Raw genomic sequence first — 22,861 nt, forward strand, 5'->3', positions numbered from 1 at the left:
TCGCAACATCCATATGACATCCATATTGCTGTCCGATTATTACGTGCCGGTGTCCTTTGAAAAGCCTTCAAATCAGTGCTGTGTACAGTAAAATCACACTGACAGATTAGAATAGAAAAGATAGAATAGATATATACACATAGAATAGGTATACATACATATACATATACGTCACTGAGACACACACATATACTGTATATATATATATATATATATATATATATATTTATATTTAATACAGAGCTAGATAGCAGAAAAGCCGGTAATTCAATTTCCGGCTTTTGCTATCTCCTTCCCAAACCCGACAGGATATGAGACATGGTTAGATACGGTAAACCATTTCATATCCCTATATCCCTTATTTTATTATATATTCCTCTCTACTAATGTAAGAAGTGTTTTTGTGTAAAATTTGGTGGCTGTAGCTGTTAAAATAAAGGGTTAAATCATGGAAAAAATTGGCGTGCGCTCCCGCGCAATTTTCTCCACCAAAGTGGTAAAGCCAGTGACTGAGGGCAGATATTAATAGCCTAGAGAGGGACCATGGTTATTGGCTCCCCCTGGCTAAAAACATCTGCCCCCAGCCACCCCAGAAAAGGCACATCTGTAAGATGCGCCTATTCTGGCACTTAGCCTCTCTCTTCCCACTCCCCTGTAGCGGTGGGATATGGGGTAATAAAGGGTTAATGTCACCTTGCTATTGTAAGGTGACATTAAGCCAGGTTTATAATGGAGAGGTGTCAATAAGACACCTATCCATTATTAATCCAATAGTAGTAAATGGTTAATAAAACACACACACTTTAGGAAAAAAGTATTTTAATGAAATAAAGGCACATGGTGTTGTAATAGTTTATTATACTCTCAATCCAAATGACGACCCTCGTTCTGTAAAAAAAGGAAAAATAAAAAACAACAATATCCCATACCTTTCCGCTGTTACAGTCATGTCCCACGCTGTAAATCCATCTGAAGGGGTTAAATAATTTTACAAGCAGGAGCCTGCTAATGCAGCTGTGCTCCTAACTGTAAAATCTGGGGAATGAATGGACTGCAGGGGAACGTAGCTACCTAGACTTGTGGTGCTGCGCCCCCTGCTGGCATAAACTCATATGAACTCTAGCGTGAGAAAATATTCAGAAAAATTCCCCCGCTAGAGTTCATATGAGGTTATGCCAGCAGGGGGCGCAGCACTGCAAGTCTAGGTAGCTACGTTCCCCTGCTTTCCATTCATTCCCCTGCTTTTACAGGCAGGAGCAATAGCTGCATTAGCAGAGCTCCTGCTTGTAAAATTATTTAACCCTTTCTGATGGATTTACATTGTGGGACAAGACTGAATGACGGAAGGTATGGGATATTGTTGTTTTTTTATTTTAACTTTGTTTCAGGTGACAAGGGTCTTCAATTGCATTGAGAGTATAATAAACTATTACAACCCCTTGTGTCTTTATTTCATTAAAATACTTTTTTCCTAATGTGTGTGTGTTTTATTAACCATTTACTACTATTGGATTAATAATGGATAGGTGTCTTATTGACACCTCTTCATTATTAACCTGGCTTAATGTCACCTTACAATAGCAAGGTGACATTAACCCTTTATTACCCCATATCCCACCGCTACAGGGGAGTGGGAAGAGAGAGGCTAAGTGCCAGAAAAGGCGCATCTTACAGATGTGCCTTTTCTGGGGTGACTGGGGGCAGATGTTTTTAGCCGGGGGGGGGGCAATAACCATAGTCCCTCTCTAGGCTATTAATATCTGCCCTCAGTCACTGGCTTTACCACTCTGGCGGAGAAAATTGCGCGGGAGCGCACGCAATTTTTTTCCGTATTTTAACCCTTTATTTTAACAGCTAGAGCCACCAAATTTTACCCAAAGACACTTCTTACATTAGTATTGAGGCATATATAATAAAATAAAATAAGGGATATGAAATGGTTTACTGTATGTAAACCATGTCTCATATCCTGTCGGGTTTGAGAAGGAGATAGCAAAAGCCGGCACTTGAATTACCGGCTTTTCTGCTATCTAGCTCTGTATTAAATATAAATATATATATATATATATATATATACAGGTCCTTCTCAAAAAATTAGCATATAGTGTTAAATTTCATTATTTACCATAATGTAATGATTACAATTAAACTTTCATATACTATAGATTCATTATCCACCAACTGAAATTTGTCAGGTCTTTTATTGTTTTAATACTGATGATTTTGGCATACAACTCCTGATAACCCAAGAAACCTGTCTCAATAAATTAGCATATCAAGAAAAGGTTCTCTAAATGACCTATTACCCTAATCTTCTGAATCAACTAATTAACTCTAAACACATGCAAAAGATACCTGAGGCTTTTAAAAACTCCCTGCCTGGTTCATTACTCAAAACCCCCATCATGGGTAAGACTAGCGACCTGGCAGATGTCAAGAAGGCCATCATTGACACCCTCAAGCAAGAGGGTAAGACCCAGAAAGAAATTTCTCAACAAATAGGCTGTTCCCAGAGTGCTGTATCAAGGCACCTCAATGGTAAGTCTGTTGGAAGGAAACAATATGGCAGAAAATGCTGTACAACGAGAAGAGGTGACCGGACCCTGAGGAAGATTGTGGAGAAGGACCGATTCCAGACCTTGGGGAACCTGAGGAAGCAGTGGACTGAGTCTGGTGTGGAAACATCCAGAGCCACCGTGCACAGGCGTGTGCAGGAAATGGGCTACAGGTGCCGCATTCCCCAGGTAAAGCCACTTTTGAACCATAAACAGCGGCAGAAGCGCCTGACCTGGGCTACAGAGAAGCAGCACTGGACTGTTGCTAAGTGGTCCCAAGTACTTTTTTCTGATGAAAGCAAATTTTGCATGTCATTCGGAAATCAAGGTGCCAGAGTCTGGAGGAAGACTGGGGAGAAGGAAATGCCAAAATGCCTGATGTCCAGTGTCAAGTACCCACAGTCAGTGATGGTGTGGGGTGCCATGTCAGCTGCTGGTGTTGGTCCACTGTGTTTCATCAAGGGCAGGGTCAATGCAGCTAGCTATCAGGAGATTTTGGAGCACGTCATGCTTCCATCGGCTGAAATGCTTTATGGAGATGAAGATTTCATTTTTCAGCACGACCTGGCACCTGCTCACAGTGCCAAAACCACTGGTAAATGGTTTACTGACCATGGTATTACTGTGCTCAATTGGCCTGCCAACTCTCCTGACCTGAACCCCATAGAGAATCTGTGGGATATTGTGAAGAGAAAGTTGAGAGACGCAAGACCCAACACTCTGGATGAGCTTAAGGCCGCTATTGAAGCATCCTGGGCCTCCATAACATCTCAGCAGTGTCACAGGCTGATTGCCTCCATGCCACGCCGCATTGAAGCAGTCATTTCTGCCAAAGGATTCCCGACCAAGTATTGAGTGCATAACTGAACATTATTATTTGATGTTTTTTTTGTTTGGTATTAAAAAACACTTTTATTTGATTGGTCGGGTGAAATATGCTAATTTATTGAGACAGGTTTTTTGGGTTATCAGGAGTTGTATGCCCAAATCATCAGTATTAAAACAATAAAAGACCTGACAAATTTCAGTTGGTGGATAATGAATCTATAGTATATGAAAGTTTAATTGTAATCATTACATTATGGTAAATAATGAAATTTAACACTATATGCTAATTTTTTTAGAAGGACCTGTATATGCATATATACCTATTCTACGTGTATACATCTATTCTATTGTAACCTGTCAGTGTGATTTTACTTTACACCGCACAGAATTGCCGGCTTTTCAAAGGACACCGGTGCGTAAAAATCAGACAGCACTCGCATGGTCCGAGTGCTGTGCGATTTTTTTTCTCGCACCCATTGACTTACATTGGCGAGACTCGTCCGAGAATCACAGCAATACGCAGCATGCTGCGATTTTTTTCTCAGTCCGATTTCAGCTGAGAAAAAAATCGCAGATGAGATGTCACCCATTGAATAACATTGGTCAGAGTGCAATCCGATTTTTTATCGGATTGCACTCGTCCGTTTTTCTCGCAAGTGGAAATGAGCCCTTAGGCCGGTTTCACACGTCAGTGGCTCCGGTACGTGAGGTGACAGTTTCCTCACGTACCGGAGACACTGACACACGTAGACCCATTAAAATCAATGCATCTGTGCAGATGTTATTGATTTTTTGCGGACCGTGTCTCCGTGTGCCAAACACGGAGACATGTCAGTGTTCGTGGGAGCGCACGTATTACATGGACCCATTAAAGTCAATGGGTCCGTGTAAAACACGGACCACACACGGACCTTCTCCGTGTGCAGTCCGTGTGGCGTGCAGGAGACAGCGCTACAGTAAGCGCTGTCCCCCCCACATGGTGCTGAAGCCGCGATTCATATCTTCCCTGCAGCAGCGTTTGCTGCATAGAAGATATGAATAATAGTGTTTAAAAGAAAGATCTATCTATCCGCCGCCCTCCCACCCCCTGTGCGCCCCCCCGCTGTTCTGAAAATACTCACCCGCTTCCCTCGTTGGCTGTCGATGCTTCCTGTGCTGGCCGCCCCTTCTACTGTATGCGGTCACGTGGGGCCGCTCATTTACAGTCATGAATAGGCGGCTCCACCCCTATGGGAGGTGGAGCCACATATTCATGACTCTAATCGGCGGCCCCACGTGACCGCATAGAGGAGAATCTGAAGCCAGGACAGGACACTGCGAGGGAGGCGGGTGAGTATTTTCAGAACAGCGGGGGGGGGGGGGGGCGCACAGGGGGTGGGAGGGCGAATAGACAGATAGATCTTTCTTTTAAACACTATTATTCATATCGTCTATGCAACAAACGCTGCTGCACAGAAGATATGAATCGCGGCTTCAGCACGATGCAGTGTACCACACGCGTGGGTACCACACGCTCCGTGTGGTACCCACTCGGCACACGGGCGGCACACGTGTGCCGCACGTATGGCCTACGTGAGCTCACGGGCACACGGACACGGATAACTCCGGTACCGATTTTTTCCGGTACCGGAATTATCTGGACGTGTGGGACAGCCCTTAGACAGGGAATAGGAGTTCACAGGGAGACACAGACCACATGGTGCTCAGTGTCTCTGCTGAATGACAAGCTGTATGAATGCATCATGCAACTAGGCAGCCTGCCATCTAAATGTAGCAGAGCGAGACCCATCATGGGACAAATAAATTAGCAGCATCTTTGTGGAAAGGTGAGGAATATTGTTGTTTTTTATTTATAACTCTTTTGCAGATGACTAGAGCATCGGTGGAATGGGTGAGGTCATAAGTATGCTTTAATTAAGAATATTAAAGGAGTCTGTGTCATTCTTTCAATTTAAGGACTTTATTCTGGGTTTCTGGGTTTTCATACACCTCCCCATTCCTAACCTTGGGGATTGATGTCACCTGATAATACAAAGGTGACATCAACCCCCCCAACTATCACTCCACTTGCCACCACTACAGGGCAAGTGGGAAGAGCGAGCCTAATGCCAGAATTGGCATGTCTTAGAGATGCGCCTTTTCTAGGGCTTCTGAGAGCTGATGTTTTTAGCCTGGGGGGCAGTATCCATGGCCGCTTCCTAGGCTATTAATATCAGCCTGCAGCTGTCTGCATAGCCTTTGCTGATTATTAATTATAGGTGGACCCTACGTAAGTTTTTTTAATAGCCTTGGAAGCTCCGTGGGTAATACCCCCTTCCCAGGCTATATGCATCGGCTCCCAGCCATCGGTTTTCCCTCTGTTGGTTACGAAAATTACGCGGGAGCCCAAGCAATTTTTGTTCAGAAAAATTATCTTGTATTAATTAAATATATGTACAGTAAGCTGCACACACTGTAATAATTGTATTTGTTCCAGACATCTGTATATCTACCTATTCTATTTGTATTTACTGTATGTAATCCATCTCTTCTATCCTGTCGGCTCCTGCAGTGATTTTACAGAACACGGCAGATGATTTGCCGGCTTTTCATCTATCTATCTATCTATCTATCTATCTATCTATCTATCTATCTATCTATCTATCATACAGTATATACACATATATGTGTATGTCACTGACATCTACATATCTATGTATTCTATCTATTCTATTCTAACCTGTCACTGTGATTTTACTGTATGTGGCACATGAATTTGCAGGTTTTATTATATATATATTATATATGTATATATATGTGTGTGTTTTGAAGAATATTTCCTTTGAAAACAATGTGGAAATGACAGAGAATTGCTCTATGTAAAAGCTCATGTTAAAATCGCATTGTAATCGGATAGCAATCGCACTGTATTAGATGTAAATCAGATGCTAGGTGTGAAAAATCAAATTGTACTCGCATGACACGTACTACAGTCATACAACTCTCAGCAGGGAGACTCAAATTATTTTTTTATATGTTTAGTGTGACTCTGACCTATGGAGGATGATGTCCTCTCAGCGTGGACTTGAATGGATTCAGGGAGCAATGGAGCTTCCTTCCTCTTTTTCTCCCTGCACTAGACAGGACTGGACTGTTTTTTCACGGCTTGCAGCAATTGTGGACTGAGCTGGGAGGCTCCTCACAGCCGTTTCCATGGTGGCTTGCTGTGAGGAAATTAATTACTTAACTTTCATACACATACTTTGACCAATAGATGGCAGCAAAGTACAAATTACAATGCACATATATGAATCCTCAGTGTATGCACAGGCAATGTATAACATCTCCTAAAGGCCCCGTCACACTTAGCGACGCTAAAGCGATCCCGACAACGATACGACCTGTCAGGGATCGTTGCTGCGTCGCTATGTGGTCGCTGGTGAGATGTCAAACAGTGAGATCTTCCCAACGACGCAGCAGCGATGCGGCGACCTGTAGCGACCTGTACAACGATGTCGTTGGTCGTTGTGACCCTGTCACATGGCAGCTATTATGACGATTCAGACCTCGATGAGGGACGTCCTGTGTGACGTTGTAGTCACACAGGCGTGCATTTGCGTTGCCTTTCCGCGCCCATTCAGTTCCGATTGGTGGTTGCTACTGCGTTCTGATTGGTGGCTGCCTTGCCTTATGAGGCGACACATGTCGCCTTCTGTTGAAGGCATGACCGCCAATCAGAACGTAGTAGCGACCACCAATCGGAGCGGAGGGGTGCGGAAAAGGCAACGCAAATGCACGCCTATGTGTCGGTGTCTGAGTCGTCAACGAGGTCGTTGGTAAGGTGTCAAACACAGCGATGTGTGCTACCCAGCGGGACCTCAACGATCAAAAAAAGGTCCAGGCCATTCCGACACGACCAGCGATCTCACAGCAGGGGCCTGGTCGCTGCTACGTGTCACACATAGCGAGATCGCTACTGAGGTCGCTGTTGCGTCACAAAACTTGTGACTCAGCAGCGATCTCGCTAGCGACCTCGCTTAGTGTGACGGGGGCTTAACTCACATGACCCAAAATAGTTCTGGAACACTGGAACAAATCTACTGCCACACAACTGTTTCACTCAGTAGACCAGGTACTGGGATACCACAATTGTAACCAATCCTTCTTTTCCTCAACATCAATTGTTAGGAGGCAGAATGCAATATCATTGTTACATTAGAGATTTTATATATTGTGACCTATTATTTGGATGTTGTAAATGCTTCATTTCAATTCTTGACTTCTTTATTTTAGTGAGTATAGCCAAAAAAACCAATTACGTTATGTATATGGACCCAATAAACTGCAATGACAAGTTGTAATCCCAGGGCACAGGAATGGAACAGGGCCCACTTGCTCACATTGTATTTACACCATAATTCAGATTTAAATAATTATCCTCCCTTGGCAAAAAATGCTAAACATGTGCAGTGATCTCTGTTCTTTGGTATATAGCTGAAAGCTGCTTTAAATACCTCAGGCTCCTTTAGTTGCAATGTGATATGAGATCATACATTGCCTCTCCAGTGTCCGTGATTTATAGACATGATTCATATTAAATTCCCAATTGTTTTTGCAAATTAAAAATAAAAATGTCTACAAAATGTCTATCAGATTGTAATTTGTAAGCCAGCAGGCACGTCTGAGAGCAAGCTGTTAATTTAATTCCCTGGAGATTTGTCACTTACAACAATTTGTACTGAAATTACCAGCGCATAGATCTTCAGTGCAGGGTGTGGTGCAAGAAGGTTTTCTATCCACAGGACATTCAGTCTGATTATTAGGCCGGCGTCACACTGGCGAGTTTTACGGACGTAAGAGCGCAGAAACTACGTCCGTAAAACTCGCATAACATACGGCACAATTATTCTCAATGGGGCTGCTCCTATTAGCCGTATATTACGGTTCAGTATTATACGGCTTTCTACGGCCGTACAAAATCGCAGCATGCTGCGTTTGTCAGCGTACTGCGCAAAAAAATCGCCAATGAAAGTCTATGGGGGCGAGAAAAATACGGATTCCACACGGACCAGCAGTGTGACTTGCGAGAAATACGCAGCGGTGTTAGTGAAAAGTCGGTAATTCAATTGCCGGCTTTTCATTTCTCCTGCACAAACCCGACAGGATATGAGACATGGTTTACATACAGTAAACCATCTCATATCCCCCTTTTTTTTGCATATTCCACACTACTAATGTTAGTAGTGTGTATGTGCAAAATTTCAGCGCTGTAGCTGCTCAAATAAAGGGTTAAATGGCGGAAAAAATTGGCGTGGGCTCCCGCGCAATTTTCTCCGCCAGAGCGGTAAAGCCAGTGACTGAGGGCAGATATTAATAGCCAGGAGAGGGTCCATGGTTATTGGCCCCCCCGTGGCTAAAAACATCTGCCCCCAGCCACCCCAGAAAAGGCACATCTGGAAGATGCGCCTATTCTGGCACTTCGCCACTCTCTTCCCACTCCCTGTAGCGGTGGGATATGGGGTAATGAAGGGTTAATGCCACCTTGCTATTGGAAGGTGACATTAAGCCAGATTAATGATGGAGAGGCGTCAATTATGACACCTATCCATTATTAATCCAATTGTAGGAAAGGGTTAAAAAACACACACACACATGATTGAAAAGTATTTTAATGAAATAAACACAGCGGTTGTTGTAATAATTTATTGTTCTCTCAAATCCATTTGCAGTCCCTCGCTTGGAAACATAATAAACACACAAGATACATACCTTCTGATGTACTGTCAGGTCCAACGATGTAATCCATCTGAAGGGGTTAACTAATATTACAGGCAGGAGCCCTGCTATAATGCAGCTGTGCTCCGTGCCTGTAATCCCCGGCGAATGAATGAAATCTAGGTCATTGACCTACATTTCCTTCAGTCGCGGTGATGCGCCCCCTGGTGGATGTCCTCATATGACCTGGAGCGTGGGAAAAAGTTCCCAGGCTGCAGTTCATGAGAACATCCACCAGAGGGCGCCTCACCGCGAATGAATGAAATGTAGGTCAATGACCTACATTTCATTCATTCGCAGGGGAATTACAAGCACGGAGCACAGCTGCATTATAGCAGGGCTCCTGCCTGTAATATTAGTTAACCCCTTCAGATGGATTACATCGTTGGACCTGACAGTACATCAGAAGGTATGTATCTTGTGCGTTTATTATGTTGCCAAGCGAGGGACTGCAAATGGATTTGAGAGAACAATAAATTATTACAACAACCGCTGTGTTTATTTCATTAAAATACTTTTAAATCATGTGTGTGTGTGTTTTTTAACACTTTCCAACAATTGGATTAATAATGGATAGGTGTCATAATTGACGCTTCTCCATCATTAATCTGGCTTAATGTCACCTTCCAATAGCAAGGTGGCATTAACCCTTCATTACCCCATATCCCACCGCTACAGGGAGTGGGAAGAGAGTGGCCAAGTGCCAGAATAGGCGCATCTTCCAGATGTGCCTTTTCTGGGGTGGCTGGGGGCAGATGTTTTTAGCCACGGGGGGGCCAATAACCATGGACCCTCTCCTGGCTATTAATATCTGCCCTCAGTCACTGGCTTTACCACTCTGGCGGAGAAAATTGCGCGGGAGCCCACGCCAATTTTTTCCGCCATTTAACCCTTTATTTGAGCAGCTACAGCGCTGAAATTTTGCACATACACACTACTAACATTAGTAGTGTGGAATATGCAAAAAAAGGGGGGATATGAGATGGTTTACTGTATGTAAACCATGTCTCATATCCTGTCGGGTTTGTGCAGGAGAAATGAGAAGCCGGCAATTGAATTACCGGCTGTTCACAGATATCGCGCTGATTGAAATCTAAATACAGAATATATATATATGTGTCACAATGACATATATATATATATATATATATATATATATATATACTGTATATATGTTTTCCCGAACATTTGAGCACATAAATCCATTAGATGTCGGTTTTGCAAGCCTGCGCGAAAATCTCGCAGTACGGATGCCATACGGATTACATACGGAGGATGCCATGCGCAAAATACGCTGAAACACCCTGACTACGGATCAATATTTTGGGAACATTTCTCCGTATTACGGCCGTAGTACGGACGTATAATACGTGGCGTATTGTCTTACGCCAAGTGTGACGCCGGCCTTAGACTCCCTGAGTGGAGTGGGATATGATTATATGCGTTCTTTCAGTATTGTGCCTTGTATCTACAGTCCATAGTATAAAAGAAGGGAAGAGAAGGTAAGCTAAGTACACCCTACAGTAATTTGCCCTTGTGGAAATGTCTATCACTGACACCTTTACGTACTATTAAAATAGGTCACAATGGACAGGCAGGAGCATCACTAAAAGTTACCAAAACTTTCCAAAAACATACTGATAGGGAATTTAGATTGTGAGCCACATTGGGGACAGTGATGATAATGTGTGTAAAGCGCTGCGGAGTATGTTAGCACTACATAAAAATAAAGATTATTATTATTAATATTATGGTGATCTCACTTATGGCAGCCCCGAGGCTATATTCACACACATTTCTGCAATTGTTCAGGGTTTGTACAAATCCATGCCCAGACTGTAGAAATCCCCCATTCAGATGTGGGAAATGGACGGTCAGCTGCAGAATTCACTGCATCAAATCTATCATGTGTAAACATTTCCCATAATAATAAAGAGTATGTGCTCGCAGCGTCATTTAGGCCAAGTTTTCCGCAAAGCCACTTCAGGAAGAAGTTCTAGGTGCCACTCCGCCGGCGGCGACTTTGCTTCTATACTTTAAGGAAGAATAATCATCTCACTTTATTTAACCAATTTAGGGTTTCTGAACCCTGAGACTGTGTGCCCACAATTAATTTTTGGAGAGTTTTTGACTGTGAAAAAAAACACATCGTCTTACAGTTCTAGCAAAGTGGATGGGATTTATAGAAATCTCATGACCACAGTGCCTTTTTTTAAACTGAAAACTGACCTGTGGTGCGAGTTTCAAATCTATAAAATGTCTACTTCTATTGCGGATATGCTGAGTTTTCTGTGCGGATTTTCCCCATAGATTTTGAATAGATGCGGAAAATCTGCAGGTAAAAAACGCACATGTATTTTGAGTGCGTTTCCGCAGCGGAAATGCATCAAAAACGCATCTAGCCCACATCTAAGTTTGTCAACAAAGTTTTGTCAAAGCCAAATATGAGGAAGCATCAAAGAATAAAGCAGCTTTATTTAACAGATGACATACTGAACAGTTGTGACACGCAGAGTGCATTGAACCAGTACATGGTGGTAGATACTTTGTGATGACCACTTCCAAAACAGACAATCAAAGGTAGCAGATAGTGAGACCAGGTGCATAAGAGGAGTTCTGAGTAAATAAAAAGCACAGTGAGCATGAGGTTTCGATAAATTTCATCCACTGGAACGGTAAGACGGTTTATGACACAGAAAAATACGCAGCATCAAAAATGCACCAAAATCTCATCTTGGGAACGTAGCCTTAGACACTGCATTTTTGACATAGTAAAAATACACAACAAAAGTTCATCAAAGGTCACATAGCTTAAATGCATTTTTCTTTTAAATCAATAGGAAGCATTCCATGGATGTTGAAGCAGTTTTTGATCTACATTTTGGAGCACATCTGCTCAAAAAATCCAAATCAAAGAACCCTTTGCTTCAAATATGCTTTGAATACTCTTCTTATTTCTCTTAATCGAAAATCCATTTTGCTGATCATACAAGTTTTTGATCTTTTCTTTTTCTATAAGGCTTTGAAAACCTCACTGAAGGGGGAACAAGCAAAATGTTACTACTTTGAGCTTTTGAGTTCTCATGGAATCCACTCCAAACTTTATAGTGACAAGATTGCAAAACACAAAATGTTTCAAAATTACTTTAAAAAAATGCTACAAAAGTAGACAAAATAGAAATAAAAAGTAATAGTTCCTGAAGTGGATTTCTCTCGAAAACCTCTGTGTGAACATACCCTAATGTCCAAACAGAGGTTTTTTGAGGTGATGAACAGCAAGTTTGCTAATTGAAACTTCTTGAGGAATTGCTCCTTGTTTGTGGGTTTTTATTGGAGAAGTGCTTTCTCTTCTGAATTTTTCATTTAGAAGTTTTGAAGAGTTTTTGAAGCATTTTGAATGAGTGTTTTTTTCTGTAGCTGGTTTTGTAACATAATTAGTCAGTGCCTAGTTTGGAGCAGATTCAAAGAAAGACATGCATTTTCTTTTTAAAACAAGAAGTGGAATCAAAGTGGTCAAAAGAAGGAAGATATAAAAAGAAAAGTGGTTTTTTGGCAATTTTTCAGGTGTTTTTTCGAGTTAATCAAAAGAAAAGCTGAGGATGTCAACAGGTAGGGGGTGGTTTTCTGAACTTCCTTCCAGTGACCATGGATTACTGACTTGGCTGATTGATTGGCTCCTGTGAATAGCTTTACACCAAGTCCACTTACATAACAATTGTGATGGATTTTGCCCCCGTGGATAGTAAATATGCATACAAAGGGAATCACAAGTAATGCTATGTTGTTTATTTATACAAATTGCAAGCCATTTCTGGTATATTAACTTATTTATTAAGCTATAACTTATTCATACTCAACACTTGACTTGGAAAAAAAAAAGCTGCTCTTCTTATCTGTGTGCGTTCCTCGCTTGCACCGCGAATATGTATAATCTATTTTGCTGCTGTCTCTAACAATCTCCCCAAAAACCATCTCTACTGTAATTTTCATAAATTGTAATCACCTGTAAAAGCTAATGTGCAGATACATTTCCAGGGGCAGACAAGCAAACCACAACTGGCTTCATTGGAGATTGTATTCTGAACATGCTTCTGGAAGATGTGCTATCACTCCATGCTCCAGACATCTATCTGAACACAATGAAACGGATGCCTTCTCCATCCCCTCTGCAGCTGTTATCCGTAAATTCATTTTACTGCAGTCACTTTTAATTTCAAGTCAGCACAATAGAAAAAAAATAATAACATTCATCAGGTTCCCATGAATCTGTCCACCCCCTGCTTTATCAAAGACAGTCTAATGAAACTTACAGCCCTTGGGCATTATATCCCATTTCTTCTTGGTCTGAAGTTAATTTGAGCAGAAGTGCAAGGAACGAGAAAACCAAGCAGCCAGAAAAAGTGACTTCCAGCACTTCAGGCCAAACTCTTAAATCTTTTGTCATAAATAAATAAACTATTTTCTGAACATTGAGGATGGCCTTCAGTCGAAGAATGCAGTACTAAAAATGTTCTGGACTCTTTTGGAAGTATTAAAACATCTCCTTTCAGGAGGCCACATTTTATTCCTCTTCAGGACAGTGGATGTAACATATAGCCTGTCACGGCAGTGAATCCCAAGCCACAGGTTTGACCTAGAGTCATGATGTTGTGATTTGGGAAAAAAAAATACACTAATTGCAGCTTAAATCACTGCTACAAAAATGGTAACCTGCTGTAAAAAATGCTCTAAAAACATCACACCTAAAATATGCGGTCGTTTGAACCAGAATGTTAACGTATTGTGGGTTACAGCAAATGGGGCAAGGTAAGTACTACGCTGCATAACAAAGTAATGATTCCCCTTTAAATCAAATATTGCCCAATAAGTGTCCCTTAAAACATAATACCCCATGAATGCCCTGTTTAGAAAGTATTACTATTCCATTAGTGCTCTCTTAAAAGGAATGTGTCAGTAGGATTAATCCACGTTTTTCTTTTATGTAAACAAGCTGTTCCGGCCTATGGGCCAGACATTGATCCACATGAGAATCTGCCTCCAGAGATTATCATAAATGAAAGGGGATGCTATCAGTGAGATGTGTAATGGCCGCTCTCCTGATCTCACTGCAGAGCTGTATGTGATTATACCTGACACATCTGCAAGTTCCTCTCAGCTTCCACTTCTATCTCACAGACAGACAGGGCTGCAATACAGCAGAGACAAAGTTCTGTTGTCCACTTCTGTGTTGCATGTCTCACACTGATAACTCCCCCTTTTATTAAAAATAATCTCTAGAGGCAGATTCTCATGCAGATCAGTGTCCAGCCCATAGTCGGACACTGATAAGACATCTGTCATGATCCAGTCCAGGGTTTGTTTCTGATTACTCTCTCCCCGGGATGGCCATGCGGGGGTTAATCTTCCCTGCCTCATTTTGGTATCTGTCTGGCTATTTCAGTCCGCTGTTACCTGCAAGCTGTGTCAGTTATAGTTCCTTTCTTTGGCTTGAGCAGCTGACCCCGTTATACCCTGATTTGTCCTCTGCCCATTTACCTAGGTCCTGTTCCTGTTTTCCCCTGTGACTTCGCTCGTCGAAGTACTCACTCTCTGTGTTGTGACCTCCTGGTATTTGACTCGGCTTGTCCCCTGACCTGTTTTATTGTCTTCCGTCTCTGGCTTTCATGCTCCCAACCGGCTCTGACTTCTTTGGCTTGTTTCTGACCATGCGTATTGCTGTGACCTCTGCTACTTCATTCCCTCTCTGTTGCTGACCTGGCTTTCTGACTACTCTTCCATCACCTAGTGGCTCCTGCCTGCTGCTCTGTGGTTTCTCTGTGAGTGCACCTATTTTCCATTACCCGCACCCCCTGGTGGAGGTTTTGTGCTACTGCGCTGCAGCAGACAGTACAACATCAGACAATAAGATATCAGATCAAAGATATCAAGTAAAATGATAATACATACAATACTGTATAATTCTCAAGTCCTTGCACATGACAATAAAACTAATAAAATATTGAAAGCGCATGTATAATATGCTAACAGAATAATCATTGCGCTTGTCATAGAATGGAGTATATCAAAATGAATAATCATTGCGCTTGTCATAGAATGGAGTATATCAAGATTGGTGTTAGACCTTAAATGGTAATTTTCAAAAAACAAATTGTCCCTTATCTATAGAGGATCGTTGATTGTTTGTGGCCCAACTGCTGGAACCATTGTGATCCTGAGATCAGGGCTGTACAGACCTATATTGAAAGGGGTAGAGATGGAAATGTCAACCTCCTCTTCATTCGGTGTCTTTGGCAGGGTTATCAAACTCAAATACACTTTTTTTTAATAAATACTAAGGTTGGCCTTCGACTTTGTCCAAGTTTTTAATTTTGGACCTCTGTTGCTAAAATTAAAAACTTGGACAAAGTTTCAGGCCAACCTTGATATTTATTAAAAAAGTCTACAATTGAGGAAGTTTTTCCTTATCATGAAATATGACGATGAACCTTTTCATACAGGAGCAAACTTAAAGGGGGTTGTTCCACGAACAAAGTACATCTTAATAGATCTTAGAATAAAATAAACACATAATCACAAAAGGGACATACTGTACAGGAATAATAAATGTTATGAAAAAAAAAATATATAGTCTAATGGGATAATTTAAATATGTAATAACAAAGGATAAAAAACTTGAAATAAAAATTAATACAAATAATACAGTATGATGCCAACAAAAGTGCCCCGCAAAGAGAGTACGATATCCCCACAGTGAATAAATGTACAGTACCCTCTACATGCATGATATGATAAACCTATTGTACTCCCTCAGCAAAGTATAATGACCCCAACACAGTATGATGCCCCAACTGTGATCCCCACACAGTATAATGGGCCTTACATAGACCCAATTCAGAATAATGGCCCCGCATAGTCCTTCATACGGTATATTGGCCCCACATAGTCCTCCATACAATGTAATGGGCCTCACATAGTCCTTCATACAGTATAATGGGCACCACATAGTTTTCTATACAGTATAATGCCCCACTTAGTCCTTCATACATAATAATGGACCCACATAGTCCTCCATATAATATAGTAGGCCTCACATAGTTCTCCACACAGTGTAATGGGCTTCATATTGTCTTTTATACAGTATAATGGGCCCCATATAGTCCTCCATACAGTATAAATGCAGCAAAAACTGATGGCAGTGGTTTTTGCTGCATTTTTGCTTTTTTGCACTTGCTTGCTTTCTATGAGTGAGAAAACGCTGAAAAAATGCTGAAAGAATTGACATGCTGCAGTTTAAAAAAGCAGCAGTTTTCCAATTCAGTCCTACAAAAAAACCTAGCGTGTACATGAGATTTCAGAAATCTCATTGCTTTTCCTGGTACTGTATAAAGCAGCTTTTAAAAATACAACAGAAATGCAACGTGTCAACATAGCTTAGTAATAAAAGATGTCGTTATCAATAGAAAGCAAACGGTGAGAAGTGAATGGTTACTATTCATTCCCCTACATTTACATTACTGGCAAGGAGCATGCAACCATTTCTGATGGCTGACAAATGCTTCCATTTCATTCAAACAGCATATAAATTGTAGCTTTGAATTCTTTTCATTTCTTTGCCTGGCATTAACGCCATGTGTCTGTTATTGAGCTGTGAATTGTAGAGAGCAAATCTGGATTTACACATAACCCTGGAAATAAAAGACTCAGGACATTAATTCTGGATTATCCTTCCAACTAAGGTTTTATTCATTCCCGGCTGTGAATATCTGGAGGAGGATGATCTCTAAAACCTGTAAAATCTAATTTAAAAAGCTAATCTATGGAGAACAAATTATAAATAAATTATTTATTAATGTCATTGTCCCAGTGATAATGATATATATTGTTCAGTAAAGTTATGTAAAGTATACCCTAATTTTATATTAATATTGTACATTTTAAAAAGACTTTACATTTCAGAATCCAATACAATTCAGCTCTGCTTATAGGGGCATTTTGCTGGAATTAAATAAGCAGCTAATTCATAGTGAATTCCAAAATAAAAATTCACAACATACTCAATAAAGACTTTGATGTGAATGTGACCAAGAACTTTGTGATGGCAATGGTAAAAATTCACCACCTTTCTGCAGGGTATTTGAATGTTTGAAGCAAGTTCCAAAATTACTAGTGATTTTTTTTCTGACCCTAATGTCCAGTAAATTTTTGTAATGTTATCTGCATTATAAATCCATAGCAAATCCACCCTAGATAAACATAAGGTCCTCCATATTAAGCAAAATACAATAACCATTGTGGAATATAATTGTGTTACGTTGTAGCTACTGCCAAGAGGACAGTCTTTGCGAAGACCAATCTCCCATACAATACTGACATATTTGGCAGTGCCACCATATTTGATGGAAACAATAACACTACATTCAATGCTATTTTGCTGTATAATTGATGTAACAACAATGGACACCATCTACTATATAATTGTCTAAGGGTCACTTCCCTCTTTCTGTCTGTCCTTCTGTCTGTCTGTCACGGAAATGCCAAGTCGCTGATTGGTCGCGGCAAAACAGCCACGACCAATCAGCGACGGGCACAGTCCGGAGGCAAAATGGCCGCTCCTTACTCCCCGCAGTCAGTGCCCGCTCCATAATCCCCTCCAGTCAGCGCTCACACAGGGTTAATGGCAGCATTAACGGACCACGTTATGCCATGGGTAATGCACTCCGTTAAAAAGATCTAATGTTAAAAAAAATAACAAAAATAAAAAATCATTATATACTCACCCTCTGTTGGCCCCCCGGATCCAGCCGAGGCCTTTCCCGCTCCTCGCGACGCTCCGGTAACTGGTCCATGCATTGCGGTCTCGCGAGATGATGACGTAGTGGTCTCGCGAGACCGCTACGTCAACATCTTGCGAGACCGCAATGCACTCTTGGGACCGGAGCGTCATGAGAAGCATCGGTAAACGCCTCGGCTGGATCCGGGGGGCCGACGGAGGGTGAGTATATAACTATTTTTTATTTTAATTCTTTTTTTAACAGGGATACGGTGCCCACATTGCTATATACTACGTGGGCTGTGTTAGATACTGCATGGGCTGTGTTATATACTACATCTCTGTGCTATATACTATGTGGGCTGTGCTATATACTACGTGGCTGTGCAATATATTACATGGCTGGGCAATATACTACATTGCTGTGCTATATACTACGTGGCAATTTGAACCACGCTTCGCTAATTGCTCGCGGCCGGCCGAATCCTGTGTGTAAATTGCATTATTCTGAAAACTTTGTAAATAAACTACATACAGATTCTAGAATACCCGATGCGTTAGAATCGGGCCACCATCTAGTTGTAAAATAATTATGACTGTCGGGCGCTTTCAGGGTCTGTTTTACAAAATATGTGGCACTTAGAGATGATTGAAGTGATTTGATTCAAAATGACTTTGTGTCAAATTTCATGAAATTCATAGGTTGTGGCAAATTTTAACACTTTGTAATTAGGTTTACCAAAAAAATGCCCTATGTCATGTTATAGATTGCTGAAGATTCTATCTGCAGAAAGTACTGAGATGGCCTCAACTGTGTCCACACGGACTTCCTCATAGAGCCTTGCAACTATCACATCACATAGTAAATCACATCCAAATTGGAGGGACTATCAGAGCCACTATAAAAGCTGTTGCAGAATACCCTTGCAGAATCTTTGCTTTCTTGCTCTTTTATCAGGGAATATGAATGATAACACCAAAACTTTTTCTCCATTCATGGTTAGTAATTGGGTGAAGCCATTCCTACTGTACAGCATGGATGTGGATCGTTGATGTTTTGAAGATATGTGAGCTACAAAGGCACAGGAACCTTGGTCAATGTTAAAGGAAAGATGAATGTAGCACACTATCAGCAAATACTCGAGGCAAATTTGAGCTCATCAGCCTGGAAGCTGCGCATGGAACATGACGTACTTGGACATTTCAACATGACAACGATCCATAATATTAGGCTAATTCGACATGTCATTGGCTACAGCAGAATAAAGTGAAGGTTCTGGAGTGGCCATCTCAGTCTCTTTACCTCAATATCATTTAGCCACTCTGGGGAGATCTCAAGCGCGCAGTTCATGCTAGACAGCCTAGGAATTTACAGGAACTGGTAGGAATTTACAGGAACTGGAGGCCTTTTGCCAAGAAGAGTGGGCAGCTATACCATATGAGAAAATAAAGAGCCTCATCCACAACTACCACAAACGACTTCAAGCTGTCATTGACGCTAGAAGGGGCAATACACGGTATTAAGAAATGGGGTATGTGAACTTTTGATCAGGGTCATTTGGATGTTTTGGGTTGTCATTAAGATTTAAAAAGAGAAAACACAGTAGTCTGACAATAAATGGCTTCACCTAACCACTAACCATGAGTGGAGAAAAATTTTTGGTGTTAACATTCATATTCTCTGAAAAAAGGCCAAGAAAGCAAAAATTGTGCTTGGCCTTTCACAGTGAATATTAATTTCAGCGGGCACAGTTGTGGCAGCCACCAGCTTCCAGCAGCGGTGGGGCGATCACGTGTACCCTCTACTAAAGAGAATGAATATTCACTGTGAGCACAATGAATATTCAATTCTACTTAACAGCGGGCACATGTGATCACCCTTCAGCCGAAGCTGCTGGCATCAGAAAACGATGCTGCGAAGGAGCGCTGGGACTGGAAGTAGAATGTTTTTTTTTAAGTTTTTCTGATGAGGAGCCATGCATATAAGGATAAGGAGCCATGCATACCAGGATAGGCATGAGGGGGCCATGTACACCAGGATAGGGATGAGGGGACCATGCGTACCAGGATAGGGATGTGGGAGCCTTGCATACCAGGATCAGGATGGGGATGAGGAGGCCTTGCATATCAGGATGGGGATGAGATGACCATGCATACTCGGCTTATACTCGAGTCAATACGTTTTCCCAGTTTTTTGTGGTAAAATTAGGTGCCTCGGCTTATACTTGGGTCGGCTTATACTCAAGTATGTATGGTAATCTGAGTTATTCATTTGGATTAAATGTTGGGCATTAACTGGACCTAATATGATCTAACTGCCTCATGGAATTTATTATCAAAGCAGCTGCTAAAGTCAGTGTCTCTAATGGCCCTGTGAGAGATTTTTTGGTTTTGTTTGGTTTTGTTATTTGTTTGGATATTTTAATACCTATATATTAAAAGTTCTATTTTAATAATATTGCCCCAATTGAATTTGACAGTGAACTACAAAAGAACATTTCTAACAATCCAGAAATTGAAATGTGACTGTCTACCTCACAAAGTGTGCATGTTACAAAAATTGTTTGTATTTTAGCACACTTAATTTATTAGTCAAATTTTACACCCATACACACCACTGGGTGCTGGCTTTTGGGATGTACAGTACAGACCAAAAGTTTGGACATACCTTCTCATGTAAAGATTTTTCTGTATTTTCATGACTATGAAAATTGTACATTCACACTGAAGGCATCAAAACTATGAATTAACACATGTGGAATTACATACTTAACAAAAAAGTGTGAAACAACTGAAATTATGTCTTATATTCTAGGTTCTTCAAAGTAGCCACCTTTTGCTTTGACCTATTGCTTTGCACACTCTTGGCATTCTCTTGATGAGCTTCAAGAGGTAGTCTTCCAACAATCTTGAAGGAGTTCCCAGAGATGCTTAGCACTTGTTGGCCCTTTTGCCTTCACTCTGCGGTCCAGCTCACCCCAAACCATCTTGATTGGGTTCAGGTCTGGTGACTGTGGAGGCCAGGTCATCTGGCGTAGCACCCCATCACTCTCCCTCTTGGTCAGATAGCCCTTACACAGCCTGGAGGCGTGTTTGGGGTCATTGTCCTGTTGAAAAATAAATGATTGTCCAACTAAACGCAAACCGGATAGAATAACATGCCGCTGCAAGATGCTGTGGTAGCCATGCTGGTTCAGTATTCCTTAAATTTTGAATAAATCCCCAACGGTGTCACTAGCAAAGCACCCCTACACCATCACACCTCCTCCTCCATGCTTCACGGTGGGAACCAGGCATGTAGAGTCCATCTGTTCACCTTTTCTGCGTCGCACAAAGACACGGTGGTTGGAACCAAAGATCTCAAATTTGGACTCATCAGACCAAAGCACAGATTTCCACTGGTCTAATGTCCATTCCTTGTGTTCTTTAGCCCAAACAAGTCTCTTCTGCTTGTTGCCTGTCCTTAGCAGTGGTTTCCTAGAAGCTATTTTACCATGAAGGCCTGCTGCACAAAGTCTCCTCTTAACAGTTGTTGTAGAGATGTGTCTGCTGCTAGAACTCTGTGTGGCATTGACCTGGTCTCTAACCTGAGCTGCTGTTAACCTGCGATTTCTGAGGCTGGTGACTCGGATAAACTTATCCTCAGAAGCAGAGGTGACTCTTGGTCTTCCTTTCCTGGGGCAGTCCTCATGTGAGCCAGTTTCTTTGTAGAGCTTGATGGTTTTTGCCACTGCACTTGGGGACACTTTCAAAGTTTTCCCAATTTTTCGGACTAACCGACCTTCATTTCTTAAAGTAATGATGGCCACTCGTTTTTCTTTACTTAGCTGCTTTTTTCTTGCCATAATACAAATTCTAACAGTCTATTCAGTAGGACTATCAGCTGTGTATCCACCAGACTTCTGCACAACACAACTGATGGTCCCAACACCATTTATAAGGCAAGAAATCCCACTTATTAAACCTGACAGGGCACACCTGTGAATTGAAAACCATTCCCGGTGACTACCTCTTGAAGCTCATCAAGAGAATTCCAGGAGCGTGCAAAGCAGTCATCAAAGCAAAAGGTGACTACTTTGAAGAACTAGAATATAAGGCATAATCTCAGTCATTTCACACTTTTTTGTTAAGTATATAATTCCACATGTGGTAATTCATAGTTTTGATGCCTTCAGTGTGAATGTACAATTTTCATAGTCATGAAAATATAGAAAAATCTTTAAATGAGAAGGTGTGTCCAAACTTTTGGTCTGTACTGTATATCTACCTAGCATTTCATATTTTGGGAAGCAGTGGCTTAATTTTGTGAAAAAAATTGAAAACAAATTTTTTTACATTTAAATTTTTGCATGACTGTTTTACTAGTCCAGTTTGCAAACAGTACATGCCACAAAAATTCTGCAGGCTGTTGCCACATTTTGCTTCCCTGGGGTGTACATTCCAATGTAGCATTTTTTTACTTTTTTGTCAAAGGGAGAGAAAAATTTAAAAAATAAAGAAAGAATAGATTTTTTTTAAATATTTTAACTTTTTACATGAACAAATAGACTAGAAGCCGCGCTTCAAGGAGGAGGAGATATTAATGCGAAGACGGACCACACATGCAATGCTCAAATGCAGACGTATCTGCTGCTATTCATGAAAATATCATGAAAATATCAGTCGCAGTGGACTCCCCCTCTATTAATAGTTAATAGTTAACCGCACACACTCAAGAGTAACACTGAAGCTGCTACGCTTACCTATTATAGTGTATCCAGAACCTCTTGGTTACTTCCGTGGTGCATGGTGGAGCCCTGTATGCAATACGGGTAGTTGTCCGGGGTGTGTATAACACGCTGTGCCAGATGTAGGGGCACACTGTGGCACCAGGAGCGCCCCGGCCGGTAGCGCTTCCCGGATACCACACGGGAAAACAAAAGTGAAAGTAGGATGGCTGGTAGGCCCCGCCTAC

Source organism: Ranitomeya variabilis, chromosome 5 (genome assembly GCF_051348905.1).
Source record: "Ranitomeya variabilis isolate aRanVar5 chromosome 5, aRanVar5.hap1, whole genome shotgun sequence".
Taxonomy (NCBI): domain Eukaryota; kingdom Metazoa; phylum Chordata; class Amphibia; order Anura; family Dendrobatidae; genus Ranitomeya; species Ranitomeya variabilis.